The sequence below is a fragment of the Polistes fuscatus genome, unplaced genomic scaffold, assembly GCF_010416935.1.
Source record: "Polistes fuscatus isolate 324 unplaced genomic scaffold, CU_Pfus_HIC Scaffold46, whole genome shotgun sequence".
NCBI classification, from domain to species: Eukaryota; Metazoa; Arthropoda; class Insecta; order Hymenoptera; family Vespidae; genus Polistes; species Polistes fuscatus.
The window spans coordinates 190,689-208,237 of NW_025113125.1; the positions used below are offsets into that span (position 1 = coordinate 190,689).

Consider the following 17,549-nt stretch of genomic DNA (forward strand, 5'->3'; position numbering starts at 1 on the left):
AGATACCAGCATTATTTGAATGTCCTGATGTTTCAAGAAAGCTTCCAACTCAACTTTTCGTTGCATTAGACCGTTGGCATTCCAAACCGCGATACGTAGAGTCTTCATTATTTGCTGATACTTGACAATTTACTTACGAAAACTTTCCGGCGCCACGGCTATTCGTGCCACAGGTCGGATGGCGCCTGAGCGGCGACAACGTAGGCTAGTCAAAAAAAAGCCAAACTAGAACTTTTTGGGCTACAATCTGATTTTTATATATAAGAGTAATTTGACGACGCTGAATCGAATGGTGCTAATTTTATTGCAATCTGATTCCGGCGTCTTGAGAAAAAGGGTAAAAATGGCTTTATCTTAGAATCTAGGCATTTGATAGAAAAAAGTTTGAAACAAAAGTTGCAGAGAATTGAAAAATACATAAAAAATGTTCCGAAGTTTATCTTTGTATTTGCAAAAATAAGCGAAAAAAAATGGTAAAAGATAATTGTGAGAGTGGAGACAAGTCCCGCCTCTCCGTCGGTTTTTACACGTGAGCGGGCTAGTGTTCGTGCGAGCGTCCGTGTGTACTAAACACAAACGAAGGATCTTCGGCAATCTTCGGATCTCTCGACTATAAATGCGAGTACGAGTGAGAGAAGAAACCAATATTTCTTTTTTTCTATTTGTTTAGGCGATAGCGAGTATTTTTTGTCTGGGCATAGATCGTTGAGCTTTCTGTATACGAGTGCGAGTGGGACAAGAAACCGATATTTCTCTCTTTCTTGATGCTTATGGCACGTCGTTTTTTTATTTATTGTCAAGAATAGTGAACTTTGATTAAAAGAAAAACAATAATTCATTTTAACAGAAACTATTATTATCTAGTCGCAAGTAAATTAACAACGACATAAAATTAATTAGTATAATTAATTGATATAAATTTTTTGCCTCACAACAATTTATTTGTATATCAAATTGAATACGTATTTTTTTAAAGACGAAATTGAAAATTTAAATATTTTTTCTATTGAATTATGTATTTTATAAAAATACTCTCTATCGCCTGAACAAATAGAAAGGAGGAAATATCGGTTTCTTCTCTCACTCGCACTCGCATTCATAGCCGAGAGACCCGAAGATTGCCGAAGATCCTTCGTTTATGATTAGTACACACGTACGCTCGCACGCACACTAGCCCGCTCGAGTGTAAAAACCGACGGAGAGGCGGGACTTGCCCCCACTCTTACAATTATTTTTTTTTAATATTTCTCGCTTATTTTTGCAGATACGAAGATAACCTTTAGAACATTTTTTATGTATTTTTCAATTTTCCACCACTATTTTTTAAAACATTATTTGATTAAATGCTTAGATTTAAAGATAAAGATATTTTTTAACCTTATTCAGCCTTTTTCTCAAAAACGGCTCTTCCGATTGCAAAAAAATTAGAACCATTCGATTCAGAGTCATCAAATTACCCTTTGATTAAAAAATCAGATTGTAGCCCAAAAAAGTTCTAGTTTAGTTATTTTTGACTTGCCTAAACAGTGTTTATGTTTGATTACGTTATTTATAAACAATAGGAATGCCGTATAGGTATTTGAGAATGTTCTTAAACTGTTGATACCCTTTCGTATCAAGTGTCAAATGACTCATCTTAACGGAGATATGATTAGAATTAATAAACGGTTCTTTTTAGTCTTGAACAATGTTTTGTAAATTATCATACAAAACTAAAATACAGAGATTAAAATTACAAAATTATATTCTTAATGGTAGAAATATAGATAAACTATCAAAATATGACAATTTCTATAAGATAATTTATGTAGAAGGTAATTTTATTGTACCTATAACGTGCCCAACACATGCGCGAAAATCGCGACGCCCTGCTACTCACCCGGCCGAAAATGTCGCCGACCGCAAAAAGATATATAGAAAATAATGAGATAAGGTTGTTTATTTGCTCATATTGGTTTTCAATAAGTTTTTCCAATTTCCTCAGACTTTCGGAAGATTCTGTACAATTGCTTGTATTTTCGTTATTGGATGTCTCCAGGTTTGGATTATTTGACGGTTGATTATTTTCCTTCGTTGCCTGAGCATAAGACACCAGTGGATTTGTTTAATGTTGGTTTTTTCCCACCTGGTCGGCTTGTAGGTTGGTCTGAATATTATGATTTTCCCTGAGCCTTGGTTTAGGGAATGTTTTCTTAACTCTTTCGCTATAGTCGGTGTCCGTACACACCTACGCTTACACTAAAAATTGTTAATATGTTAATTTCTGAATACTCAAAATGTACTCATTTTTATGTTTTTCATATAAAATGACGAAAAAGATGTTACATAACTCTCAAAAAAGTATCCACACAAGAGAATTCCAAAATGCTATTGAAAAACGTAAGCCACTGCACGGCGCGGTGTCCCGTTCAATGGCGCTACTCCCGCTGAACGGAGTGCCGTAGCGAAAGAGTTAAGCTGTTCTTGATAATGTGGACATTCCTTGTAGTTCGCAGTATGGAGGCCGCTACATAGAATAAAGGTTGGTAGAGTCTCTATGGATTTTTTGCAATCAGCCGTTGCGTGTTGACTTGCACATTTGACACACTGGTATGTGCGATTGCAATACCTCTGAGTGTGACCGTACCTTTGGCACCTTTTGCATTGAACTATTTCTTTCTTTTTTAGGGGTGGTTCTATTTTGACTATTATATTGTTTAGTTTGTTTATGTTATATACCGTGTTATTATTTGGTTTCTGTTTCAAATCAATGTAGAACATTGATAGCGGGTTATGTGTTACCCTGTGTCTTATATTGCTTATGTTTACAACATCATGCCCAAGCTCTTGAAGTTCGTCCTTTATGGCATTCAAATCAACGGAATGATGAATGTTTCGCAAGACAACCCGAAACGACCGTTCCTGTTTTAATTGATATGTGTGAAAATTAGCGTTCGATGACTTCAAAATTCTCACAATCCTTCTATAAGACTCCGGATCAACCGGCAGGACACGAACCTGATTATTGCTAATATTAGGAGTGTAGCTTTTTTCATGCACGACTTCTTCTAAACATTTCTTCAGCGATTGAATATCAATAACGTCATCTATATATATCGGAGGAGGAGGAGGAGGAGGCGCTTTTGGTGACTGTCCATTTACTGGAGCCTTTGCATCTACTTCCGTGCACTCACTTAGGATTGAGTACCTATTTGCTGTTAGTAAAACTCCTTCCATTTCATGATTTTTATTGATGTTATCATCCTCTGCTCTTGGTCTTTTCCTGCTATAAGGAGTAGTCGGACGACTGGATCCAGTAGCTATTTGCCACGGCGGTGACCTGAATGTTTACATATCCTGATCAAGGATATGCGAAAGGCTTATATCCATTGACGTGACCGAGTCAAAAGATTTCAAATTTAACGGCTGTCTAACGACCTTATTCCAACTATTGAATGTGTATAAGCAGTAGGATAAGAGATTAAGAGCAAAATATAAACATGTCCGTACCAATTGGTGTATTGATCGTTACTCAAAAAAAAAAAAAAAAGAATAAATGGTAAAATTTTGGTAAATTTGTTCTATGAATTATACAAAAAAGAACGGGATTTTATCGATTACTTTTATTTTCATAATGTTACACAATATTTTATATTTACATACACATGAAAATAGCCGGAAGCTATTCTGAAATTTTTGCTTCCAAGGTATCGTTAGAATCTACTTGTCCACGTTACGTTCTATCGTGACTTCGTACGAGTATCCCAACGTTAGTTCTCGAGAAAAAGCTTATTGCGTCGTAGTCGTAGAAATTTAGTAGAAAAGAAAATCTACGAAGCTAGATTATTCGTGTATTACTATTACGAGTATTATTACTATTACGAGTCACCCTCTGCACGTGTGTTAGAGAAATCTTACAATCAAAAGAAAAATCATAATCGAATTTATCTTTCGATCATTTCGATAGAAGAAATGAAAGATTACAAAACATTTGGATACGTTCATTGTATCCAAAAATAAATGAACACATTGATATTTCAAGGTTACTCTTATATTTCTATTTCCTCTCAAACAGACATTCCAAAAGTAAGTGTTTGGGAATATATATTCCCAAGAAACGGCGCCAACTTAAAGTTGCCGCACTAGGAACACGCTTCGTTCCCTAGCGCCTTTTTTGACGCCTAGCCGTAACGCCGGCCTTTTCGACAGCCGTTATCCGGCAGCCATTATAGTTGAAATTCTCAAACGGTTACGACGTGATTTTTCAAGGACTCTCTGATTCTTATTTGCGATCTCGTTCCGTTTCTCAGACCACTCAAGTGATTAATATAATCACTTTTCGTCTACTCGCGGGATTAATATAATCCTAATTAGCTTTAAATCGCCTCACGTACGGCAACATTAGTCGACCACCTATTTGTAACGGAATTATTTAAAATTCAAATCTGCAATTGTAGAGTGCTCGGCGTTCATCTCATTTTTTATTTTATTTCCTAAACAGTAAGAAAAATTTTTCTTTAAAAAATCAACAAAATTTTTAGCTTGAAAAATTTGGAAGTACTCTTGCACGATCGTAAACCCTTAAGGAAAACTATTCTGTGTATTTCTTCTCTTTTATTATTAATGTCAAAATTCTTCACATTCCTGAATTAAAAAGTTTTTACCTGAGGATTAAAGTATCATTTAATTTTGTTTCAATCGTAATTATCAATAGCGATAAAAGGAAAACAAACAATTGGTTTTTCCAAAGGACAATGTCCCTTTTCGATACTTTTTACAGTAAAAAACAGAAAAAACAAACACCTTTTGCTTCCTTATTCATCAGCAATGCATGTGTAGTCAGGGTCAAAAGTTAGAAACCTTCCGGTAAGACTTTCCCTTTTTTACAATGGACGCATACTGTTTTCAAGATTTCCATCACCATGAATTCAAAATTCATTCAATTTTTCACCCCTCTCCTGCACCTAGAACCCTATAAAAGGCTCTTCCTAACAAGTTTTTCCTTATTACTGTCTTGCTCATTGAAGCTAATAGTCGTTCTTGCCAAAAAATTAGTTGTTCAAGTTTAAGTTGCTCGAGTTGAGTTGTTCGAGCTCCATCGATTTTCATTTGGGAATTCTAAGTGATACATAAATTCATCGTTTAACGAAAAATCATCCAACGTGCAACTTCCTCGTGCTCGTATTCTTATTTTTCTTAATCAACGAGGTAAGGTATTTTAATAATTACACGAAAAATCTCTATCTTACGTACGAGATAAGAACATAGTGTTCTTTGCTGAAAGTGAAACAAAAGATCTAACGAATAATTTTCAATTTGTTTTAGAAATATATTCGACAAAATGAAGGATACCACTGTCAAAGAAGATTTGGAATATTTCGTATCTAAAGCTATTAGACTAATTACTAAGTTCGATCCAAGTAACAATGAATTTATTTGTTGGGAGCAACAATTTAATAAAACCATGCGTAGAATTGAGCTTCCGGATGAAATGAAAGTGCCTTTCCTATTAAAACTGATTGAACCTCATGTTTTAACCGACGTCGAGAAAGAAACAGGATTAAGTCTTACAGAACTAAGTAATTCCTCGTACAAAGATCTTGCACATATATTACAAGATACTTTCAAAGAAGTTTCGGTATACGAGTTGTATAGAAGAACGTTCAGAAACCGAAAGCAAAGAGAGAACGAATCAACATCAAGTTTTCTTTACACGCTTGAAATTATCTGTATTAATTGTGATTTTGGACGTCTTAGAGAGGCAGCCATAAAAATACAATTTAGTAACAGGTTAAGAAATGAAAGGATTCAATCTGTATTATGGAGACTGCCGGAATTAAATGTGGAAGAAATGTTACATATTGCCAAAGAAATGAAACTTCATGACAGATACGATGCCATGGGAATTCATTATCCTTATCCGGATATAGTTTATAATGTACTTAATTAACTTTTATTTTAACTTGCTAACTTCTATCTTTTAACTTTTAACTTATTTTTCATATACAAAATTTTATAGTTGTTTTATATAAAATATAACTTTATATTGATTGTATTATATTGTAATATTTAGAACATTGTATTCAAAGATTAAAATAAACTTTCAATAATATATACGAGTTATTTTTTATTTTCCGAAAGTACCAGTTCGATGGGTAATCAATCACCTATCTCTTATATAATCTCTAGCAGCTTTTTGACCAGTATCAGTATACATTTATATTCTTGTTTCAGTTTTCGAGATTTCTAAAACTAATGCAGAGAAGTGTAATGCCTATTACTATAGTTATAAAAATGTAAGTTATGTCATGCGTGTATGACATATGTCATATTGTATGCGTGTATGACAATGCACTAGTACAAATTAAAATCGTCTAAAGTTGATGACACCAAAACTGAGGAAACGTAAAGGAGAAATCTCGGAAATTTCAAGATGAAACGTGCATTACCTTTTACCTCAGTGGCTCCCTACAGATCCTTCTGTAAATATTACAAAAAATATTACAAAGACAAAGATCTCTTGTTCACGACACACGACGAGTGATCAACTTTTTTCGACGATCTTACATTCCTGAAAGAAAAAAGGCGATGTTTCCTGAGGGGTTTTCCTGAGCGGTGACGTGAAAATAAAACAAGAAAAAAGAGGAGAATGCTTGACATATATAACGTGTCTCGTGAAATTGAAACGAAATTTGTCGAGATATAGGATGATACGACGATATTTTCGAAAAATCCTGGAAAGTCACTGTACGATCGGAATCGATCGTGAGCGAGAAAGTAACATTTTGTAAAACGCGCCTTTAGTCCGACATTAGCGATCGTATCCCCACCACTCTGCGCCGAGCGTGTGCGCGCCCTGCTGGGCCCATTATCGAGGACATTCGTTCTAGTCTTTCGCCAGACGCTTAAGAGAACAATTCATTTTTCCAACGAACATAGTAGACGATTCAACATCCCAGGGGTAGTGCGATCACATCCCAGGGTCGACGATAGAAAGGTGACGGACCGCAGAGGCGGTAATTAACGATAAAGGTGACGAACCGCAGAGGCGGTAATTAACGATAAAGAAAGGGAGAGGCGATACGAAACGGTAAGAAAGTTCTTTATTGGTACCAATCATCTTGAACGGATAAACGAGAGGAGCGGCACCACGTGCTTTGCCCGTAGGTGACCGCTGGTAGAGAGAGGAGAAGTCAACCACGGGTTTATCCGTGGTTGATCATCATTTTAACGTAATGTAATATTCTTACAGGGTTTTTATGCCGTAAGGCTTTTCCCTGATGAGCCAATAAAGCATTAGCATTTTTATTGGCTCAACCACGTGTTTTATTTTGTTCTAATTACCCTTTCACCTTCCTCACAATTAGCTGAATCCAATCGCCGGAGGACTCCACGTAGGAGGAATTTTTTGCAAATACAGTCACTAAATTTTCTAAATCGATAGACGTACATGGGTATTGGTTGCAACGAAAACAATCATAATAGGTATATATCTTTCCGAAGCTATGGCGAATTTCCTACTCTTTCGATTTGACGATTATCATATAGACGTGTGTTCATGTACATACAAGTTTATAATCCACTAGAGAATCTCGATCGTTTTTATCGGTTTCGCTTATTTATCTTTCTATTCAATTTGTTTCTCACTCTATTTTTTTTGAAAATATATTTCAAAATCGATATTTATTTACTATTGTACTTAATCCTTTAAAATACACGAAACATTTAATCTTAATTTCAATTCTCTTCTTAATTAGGCAGAAAAAATCAATGAAATTACCTGAAACATTAAATATGCATCAGCAGCACAAGGTCCAAGACCTTTCGGTGCTTGATTTGTCGGAGTTTTTAATTCCTCCAAATTAACTTCTTCAATTTCTGGATGATCGAGCGTTTGTTCATCTTCTGCAACTACTCGTTCAAATACTAATGATACCAATTGTCTTACTGTTGCACCTGCAACCTGTAAATATAAATATATGATACCATTTATAAATATATAAAATTGCACTTCTACTTTGATATAATATACTATACATATAAGTTATGCAATGCGTTTTATACCAAAATTTATAATATGAAGTTTTACATTGCAATAATTAATAGAAATCACCCAAGATAACAATATTAATTATTTCTAATTAAACATATTCGATTGATTATATTTAGAAAAAAACTATTTTATAAAAATAATATATTGCTCGCGAGTTATAATACACGTGTTTCTTACAAACTATATACTCTTCTATAGCGTTTTCATCTTATGTATATTACGTTGGTATTATTCCTCTTCGTTTAAAATAATATTCGTGATCTTTTATATCACGTTTGACTTTGGATCGTTGGGATGTGCTTTCAGAATAAATGTAAATTTTAACCTGTCCATCTCAGCTAATTGTATTTTTTTTTCCTTAATTAGCAATAAATTAATTAATTAGCAAAAAATAATTGTTTTATAAGGTATATTCTATACAGTTCTTATAAGGATGATGTCTTGGAAATATAACTGCCTTGAGTTTCTGCAAATAAGAGTCTCTCTCGATTATTTTATTAATATTATTTACACTAAACTACATTATCTGCATTGCTTTACATTGTACAAATACAAATTACACTTAAAACTACACTATGTACATTAGTTGCATTACCTGCAAATAAGAGAAACAACATTTACAGCTAATATTCACTCTTATTTTATTGGCTTATTACTAGCTTCGCAATTTGAACTCTAACCGTCTCTGCTTAGCAAACTACTAACCGTTTCTATATTTTCTGTCCCGTTATTAACGTTCTCGAATCTTTCTAAGCCTAATACGCCTGCGCGTCTTAACTGTAAGACAGCAGCCAATTTAAATTATTAGTAAAGGTTACAGTCTGTAAAACTTTAACTTCTTCGGTCCCTGTTTCCATAAGCATCCATAATGTATCTGTAATATAACGAGCACCTTTCTGATCTATGGCTTGCTGAGTTATTAATCGTTGCATTATACCTAAGCAAAACTAAAAAAATTGAATAATATTACTAATATGTAATAATGTATAAATAACATGACGTTCATGTGTGATATCTTTTAATTATAATAATATAATCATTATAAAATACTAACTTTAATGATTTTTATATCTTTACTTTCACAACCTTGAACTAAAGGGTATAAGATTTGATTTACAATATAATATATTGGACCTCCAGATGCACTCATAGCAGACCTTATTTTTGTTATTCCTTCCTCGTATGACTGTAAAAAATGATTTCATATTAATACATAATTTCTTATTGCATTAATGTTTATTGATATGAATTATTTATAACATATAATTATTTCTATTAAAAACAATCATAATATTATGCTTATTAGTACATTAGTAACTCTAACGTTACATTTTAAAACTTAACCTACATTTAATTTAAGTAATATAATAGAATAATGTGTGTGTGTATTAAAATGATATGAGTAATTGTAACTTACTTCCTTTATTTTAGGATATTTTTTCTTAATTTCAGAAGCAAGGTACTTCAAATCGGCTTGGAGGGATTCTAACAATTTCGAAGTATTATCTTGACTACTTGCGACAAGTGTGTTCGCCATCGTGACAAAGTGTATGTTCCCTCGTTAATAAGTTTAAATATATAAAGCGTCACTCTAGCTCATGATAAATTAATACTTTTTCACAAATTTTAATACTTTTGTAATAAAATTCATATCTACATAATAGTAGGTGAGTTGGCATATCGTATGCCGATTATCAGAAATGACAGCAACTAAGTGACGATCCATTAAATTTAGCCTTTAAGAAATTATCTATTTTGCAAACATGATTATATTGTTTGTCTAAATAAAATGTGTGAACTGATCTTAACCGAATTTTCAATCAAAACGACAATTTCTTTGACAGCGAAATATTCGTATTAAAAGTTTACTACGATTGGATAAGACGCTTATGTTTTTTTTAATTAAATCCAATCATTGTTAATATATATTTACGTAATTTTTCAATGATTGGCTAACTTGGTATCAAATTGTACTCAACTATTAAACCAGTCAACGCGGGCCAAAAACTGATTTTCTTAGGTACAGTTTGATTCTTTAATATAAGGGTAAGTTGACGACGCTGAATCGAATTGTGCTAATTTTATTTAAATTTGATCACGAGGTTTTGAGAAAAAGGGTAAAAAAAAGTAATAAATGACCTTATTTTAGAATCTAGGCATTTAATCAAAAAAAGTTTTAAACAAAAGTTGTAGAGAATTAAAATATACATAAAAAATGTTCTATGACTTATCTTCGTATTTTCAAAAATAAGCGAATAAAATTGGATTGAAGATGGGAAAATAATTGTAAGAGTGGGGAAGCAAGTCCCGCCTCTCAGTCGGCTTTTACACGCGAGCGTGCTAGTATGCGTGCGAGCGTCCGTGTGCACTAAACACAAACGAAGGATCTTCGGCAATCTTCGGGACTCTCGGTCTTGAATGAAAGTGCGAGTGAGAGAAGAAACCGATATTTCCCTTTTCTATTTGTTTAGGCGATAACGAGTATTATTGTCCTTAGCCATCGATTGTTGAGCGTTCTGATATTTCTCTTTTTATATTTTTTCTTTCGGTAGCAAGAATTTTACGTCTTGGCCATCGAGCGTTAAACGTTTTGTATACGAGTGCGAGTGAGAAAGAAAACCGATATTTCTCTCTTTCTATTTTTTCTTTCGGTAGCGAGAATTTTTCGTTTTGGCCATCGTGCGTCGAGCGTTCTATATATCTATATATATCGACGTATAAGCGCGGCACTTTTAAATCGAATCTTGATGCTTATGGCACGCCATTTCTTTATTTATTGTCAAAAATAATGAACCTTGAGAAAAAAAAAATAATTCATTTTAACAGAAACTATTATTTTTAGTTGAGAGTAAAAATAATGAAATAATTTTGTGTCTCGCCATAAAATTAATTAGAATAAATAATTGATATAAATTCTTTGCCTCACAAAAATTTATTTGTATATCAAATTGAATACGTATTCTCTTTAAGACGAAATTTAAAATTTAAATATTTTTCCTATTAAATTATGTATTTTATAAAATTTTAAATTACTGACTTTTTGTCTCGTAAAAATTTATTAGTGTATCAAATTAAATACATATTTGAAAAAGAAGAAATTTATATCAACACATAAAATTAATTCAAGATATATATGAAAGGATATTCTAAAAACGTGGAATTTATTTTTTGTCTATACATAATTTTATTTCATTTTTATTATGTTATAAGAAAACAGTAATGCATTCTGATTCATCTTCGGATAGAAAAGATTAAGGATAGAAAAACTTATAAAAAAAATAATTCCCCCGCGAAGAATCGAACGGTAATAAACCAGCGCGAGAAGCGATGACGTTACTACTTACGCTAACGCACCAATTGATAATTGCTCAATTTTTTTCGTACAATTCTTAAGACTTCGAAGGTGAATCAGAATGCATTACTGTTTTCTTATAACATAATAAAAATGAATTAAAATTATGTATAGACAAAAAATAAATTCCACGTTTTTAGAATATCCTTTCATATATATCTTGAATTAAATTTATGTGTGGATATAAAATTCTTCTTTTTCAAATATGTATTTAATTTGATACACTAATAAATTTTTACGAGACAAAAAGTCAGTAATTTAAAATTTTATAAAATACATAATTTAATAGGAAAAATATTTAAATTTTAAATTTCGTCTTAAAGAGAATACGTATTCAATTTGATATACAAATAAATTTCAAAACCTACATTTATAAACTTTTTGATTGTTTTATTCATGTTAATAATAATTTCTCTATTGAAAATTTAGAATTTTTAAATATATATTTTTCCAGAAAGACCGCCATATTGCTTTTTTAACAATAGATAGAAAAACAAAGGACACGTCATTCTAGAAATATTCTGTTGATTCTCCCCTCTTAGTAGTCATCAATGTCGGGGAATGTAAATTCAAACTTCCAAAAGAGACTACTAAATGGCGCTGCGGTCTACGGTACTTTTTCCTTTTTTATTAATATTTATTATATATAAAAATATTTTATTTATTTCTTCCGATTAATATTGTCAAAATATATATTTGAATTGAAATTTTTTCAATTTTTCTTTAATATGAAAATCACATAATTGTACAATTTTTTAATAATTTCCCCTAGTGGTGCATCGATGTACTTACCTGTACAGTCGTTCCTAGAACGGTCATTGCAGTTTGTGCGCTTGATTGGTTGGTCGTTGTTTCTCCATCAGGTGATCGTAATAATTTCTAACCTAGTGCATCAAAAGTGCAAAGTTTTATACTTTTGAGTTTATAAAATATATTAAATATTCCCAAAATGCCTAAAAGATTTGCTAAAGCTACTTGGGATAATCGTGGTGGTCGAGTGAATAATACTGAGGATAAACATTACTTTGGTAAAGTATCATTTATGATCTAACTACGCTTTACAACGCTTGTGAATTCAGAACAAAGACAACTTATTCTCGATATCTTATTCATTGTTTGCATTTGTTTCCATTTATATATATCGAAATAATTATTAATATATTATTTTTTAATATACTTTATCTAAAAATAATTTTTTTACATTATTCCGTAAAATTAATTTTTTTCGAATTTTTCATTTTTTTTTCTTGTAAAGATAGTAGAAATCTAATAGCTGTAACAAATATCGAAAGCTAGAAACAAAATATATTCTTTTTATGATTCAGGACACGATGATAGACACGTGAGACGGGATAGGAGATATGCTTCTCGACCTCGCGTATCATTCAAACAACAACCAAGGCCCTCAAGATATATGAGAATAGCGAAAAAAATATTTGTAGAGGCTTTTAAAGACGACGATTCTCCGATGGGAGTTAATTCTAATAACAATAACAACAATAACAGACAAGTTGTTGTTAGAGGTAGAGGCCGAAGGGGAAGAAACAGCCCTTTGCCTCCCAGAGGTTTCCGAGGTGGCATACTTCCTAGACCACCACTCTCCCTCGCAGAAGCAAAATTCTTATAAAATCATTGTAAGTATCAGTATACGATACAATATACACATACATTTATATTGTGCCAGATTAATTTTCTGGGACTTTCTGTTTAACTCTTTTAATTCTTGATAACGATACATTCTCGCATTCATTTTTTCTAATGATTTTATAGAAATATTATTGCTACGATATTAAACTAATATTCAAATACATTTGTCATTAACACTAAACGTAGCTTTATGTATACCTATTTCTACCACACTATGATAGAAATGCAAGACACAATATAGTAACAAATATATATTTCTCTTTAGGTGCCATATGGACAGCAGTATACAAAAGATTACATAATAAACAATCTTTTGAGTTATATTGCTCCTGAGACTTTCGTTCCTATAATGGTAAGTATTACTTAATATTTCACATATTTTTACATAATTTATTTAATACTAATTTTTTACAGTACAAGACTATGGGATCCGAAGCTGTGTTTTATGTAGATGATCATAAAACTGCAAATGCACTTCTTGCCTGTGATCGAAAAATAACAACCACAGATGGTTTTAAACTTCAAGTTAGAGTTAAACCAGGTTTTCCTCACTGTGAAATTAATGATAAATTAAAAGAACAACTGAAGCAAGCTATGGTAAAACGATATTTTCAAGAAAACAATGCATTAGACTTGTCAAAGTTTCATCAAGATCCAGGTATGAATAAATCTTTACAGAAAGATAAATATTATTAAAAAAAAAAAAAAATTAATTATATTTTTATATTACAGATCTTGTTGCTGATTATTTCTGTGCATTATTTCGACCAGTTATGTTAATGACCGTATTGGACATTGTCGCAGAATATATCCCTAACTTGGAGGCATTAAATTTAGATGGAAACAAATTGAACTTAATTGAAAGACTCAACGTCCTTCACAAAAAGTTTCCTAAATTGAAAATATTGTACATAGGCGACAATAAGGTAATTACATATTTTCTTTTTTTTTATAAGTTTCACAAGGAAAAAATACTGTAGGATGTGTAAATTATATATATATATATAGTAAAAAAATAGTGAGGAGTGTGATTGTAATCACAAGTAACAATTTATTAAGAAGTCGACTAACACTTGACTATACCGTAGCTGGACTTACACTGAACTCGGTCCGAACTGAAACGCTTCTCTTTTATACTTTCTTATCGTTCTAGAAACTTCTCGGTCCCTCTCGAATATTCATCTATTTATCTACGAGAAACATCGAGTGGTTTCCATGCGACGAAACATGAAACGAAACATAGGGTGACGCCCTATGTCATGTGGTATCGCCTAAACAAATGCCGGATAATCCCGAAGAGAATGTTTCTTTTCTTTATTTCTCATCCTTCAATACTATGTATTATTCATAAATTTTCTTATTTCTAGATAAGAGAAATGCATCATTTGGACGTTGTCAAGGATCTCAAGCTAGAAGAATTAAAATTAGCTGGTAATCCAGTATGCAACAAGTATAAATCCCGACAGAGTGAATATGTTAGGTAATGTATGGTTGAAGTATTAACATTGTCGTTCAAACCAGAAATTTATCTAAAATGATTGATATGCGCGTACGCTCGTTTTATCTTTTATTTGTCACATTTATTTTATGTTTTTTTTTATATTCAGACTTATTAATTATATATTTAGATTTCATGCTGATCTTTATTTCTCATTTATTTTTATTTTTAATTTAATTTCATTACATATTCAAAACTGTATAAATATTCAACAATACTTCTAATGTTTTCTAACGTAAGTTTACATTAATTCATGAGCATATAAAGATAGTAAGTTTCTATTGTATTTAATATTAGATTCTGAATAATAAGGCACATGTTTTTAATTTTTCTTATTAATGCGGAGCCCCCGGGCTTCTATCTTTTCTTTCCCTTAAAACAGCGATGTGCGGAGGAGGTTCCCTAAACTCCTGAGACTGGTAAGATATAGTTTCAAATTAACAACTAAATTAACTGCTATTTAATATATTTAAGAAAGCCTAAGTATGTATGATTTATTTTACAGGATGGAGTAGATCTACCACGTCCAATCTTATTTGATGTTATGGATGATGCATCAAAAATACCTCCTACCCAACGCATATTCACTTCAAATGCTGAAGCTCAAGAAATAGCCAGTCAATTTCTGCAACAATATTTTCTGGTTTATGATAGTGGCAATCATCAACTATTATTGGATGCTTATAATGAACACGCATCCTTCACTTTGACTGTAAATACTGCTTATAATGCCAACAAGTAAGTCAATATTTCTAAATCTGGTTTTATAATTTATTCAATGCATGTTTAATTACGATTTTAGCATATAATCAAATTTTAATTAATCTCTTTCTCTCTTTCTCTCTCTGTCTTTTTTTTTTTTTTTTTTTTCTTTTTTTCTTTTTCTTCCAGATTAAACTCTTATGTTGGGGAAAATAGAAATTTATTTAGAGTAAATGATGCTAACAGAAGACAAAAATTATTAAAACAAGGAAAACTGACAATAGTGTCATTTATTTCTCAAATGCCACAAACTAAACATTTTTTAAATACATTTACGATGGATGTTAGTCTAGTTACTGTAAGTATCTTATTTTCATATAAAAATGAAATTTTAAATATATATATATTAACTTTATTATCTTATTCTAATTAACTTTGTAATTTTACAGGAAAGAATGATGATGGTTACAGTAACTGGACTGTTCAAAGAGCTAACTAAAGAAGAACATGTCCGATACTTTAATAGAACATTTATTATAGTACCTCAAGGAACTGGATATTGTATTTGTAATGAACAATTACATATCAGTAACACAACTGAAACGCAACGAAAGCTCATATTGAACAATACCGATAAAGAATCAGAAGAACCAATGGCTGAAGAACCATCAATATCAAAAACATCAAACTCTGCTGCTGAAGGAACAGTTCCGGAATTGTCGGAAACTGTAAAACAACAAATGATTGTGACATTGAGCCAGCAAACAAATATGAATCTGGAATGGAGTTTAAAATGCCTCCAAGAAGTTCAATGGAATTATGAAAATGCTTTATCCGCTTTTCAAGAATTCTTCAAGCGTGGTCAAATACCATCGGAAGCATTTAGTAAGTAAATTTTAATATTATTAGAAAGTTTAAAAGATATTCCAGATTTGTTTTGTTTGTTGTAAATCATCTCTCTTAATTTCAATAAGGTGCTGACGTTTTGGATATTCATAACATTTTTGAAAAATATTGTAATTCATAAAACAAGCAGAACAACAAATGTTTTAAATTTATTATTCTTAAATGGAATGTTTATCCAAGAAATTTGTAATTAAATATTATGGCAAAGTAGAATATAGTATCTAAAGTAGTTTTAAGTTCATATTCTATATCATAAACGTGCAAATTTCTCATAGGAGACCTAAGATTTTCCTACCACTGTTTATTCTATCATTTTCACTTAAGTATATATATTTTTCCTTTTTTGATAGAACAATTTTATGAATTCTTTATTTGTTAATAAAATATAAAACATGATGATAAATACTGCTCTACCTTGCAATTACAAAAGGCAATATCTCTAAAAAAAAAAAATAAGTTCTAGAAAAGTATCAGTTAAAATTTTTACGTAAAATTGTAGGTGTTGACTTTTTTTAATTACACGGTAGTGCTAGTGGAAGTAAAAAGTTACCAAGGAAAGAATAAAATTAACAGTGAGAATAAAGATTAATTCGCTCCATGAACTGATTTTGCACGTCTATGATTTCTAGAATAACAAATATTTTTATGAAAAAAGAAAAACGAAAAAAAATAACAAAGACTAAAAAAGCAAAAAATCATTCAATCATTTTTCAACGTAACTATATGATATTTTCACAAAAATTTGACTTAATAATTCACACACGACTTACATCCTTGCTGTTCATTCGTGATTTATAATATTTTATCACATTGATAAAAATATTCAACAGAACTATTCAATCATTATACCATAACTTAAGTTTTTTTTTTATTACCTTCATAAAATAAGAGAGGAAAGAACTTAACTTCACTATTCTTGTATATAAATCTAATAATATGTTACAAATAATGCATGTCATCTACATATAATATTTGTCTGTTTTGTTTATTTAACTTTCAAAGTTATTTGTAAAAATGAAATTTTTAAGTATTACTCATGTAATACTATTCTGTTTTAGTTACCATTTTAGTTTCTCAATTCATAAGCTAAGGCTAAAAAAAAACAAAACAATTTTTCTGAAATATACTGCCATTTCAGTATATATAATAAATATCGTATGTTTTAAATATTTTATAAGAAATGAATGTAACTTTGAAAGTTAAATGATAACACAAATGCAGTATATATTTACTTGTAAGATATAAATAATTGTATAATAAATACATGGGTATCACAAAAGTCACTTTATCAAGTAAGTAAAACAAAACAAAAAAATTTATATTGATTTTTTTTTCAAAATAGAATTACAATATTTTGTTTTTCATTTCAAGATTTGAATCACTAGTTACAATGTTTAAAAAAAAAGTATAGG

The 17,549-nt window shown here is 31.1% G+C and overlaps 1 long non-coding RNA gene and 1 pseudogene across 1 annotated transcript; both read left to right on the forward strand.

Moving 5' to 3' along the window:
- The first annotated feature begins 6,914 nt into the window (after window positions 1-6,914).
- LOC122521755 lies at window positions 6,915-7,398 on the forward strand. Its single transcript, XR_006304890.1, has 3 exons — window positions 6,915-7,011; window positions 7,047-7,069; window positions 7,347-7,398. It is a non-coding gene; the product is annotated as an uncharacterized LOC122521755 (long non-coding RNA).
- Window positions 7,399-12,181: 4,783 nt separating this feature from the next.
- Window positions 12,182-16,798, forward strand: LOC122521753 (annotated as a pseudogene).
- Window positions 16,799-17,549: the final 751 nt, after the last annotated feature.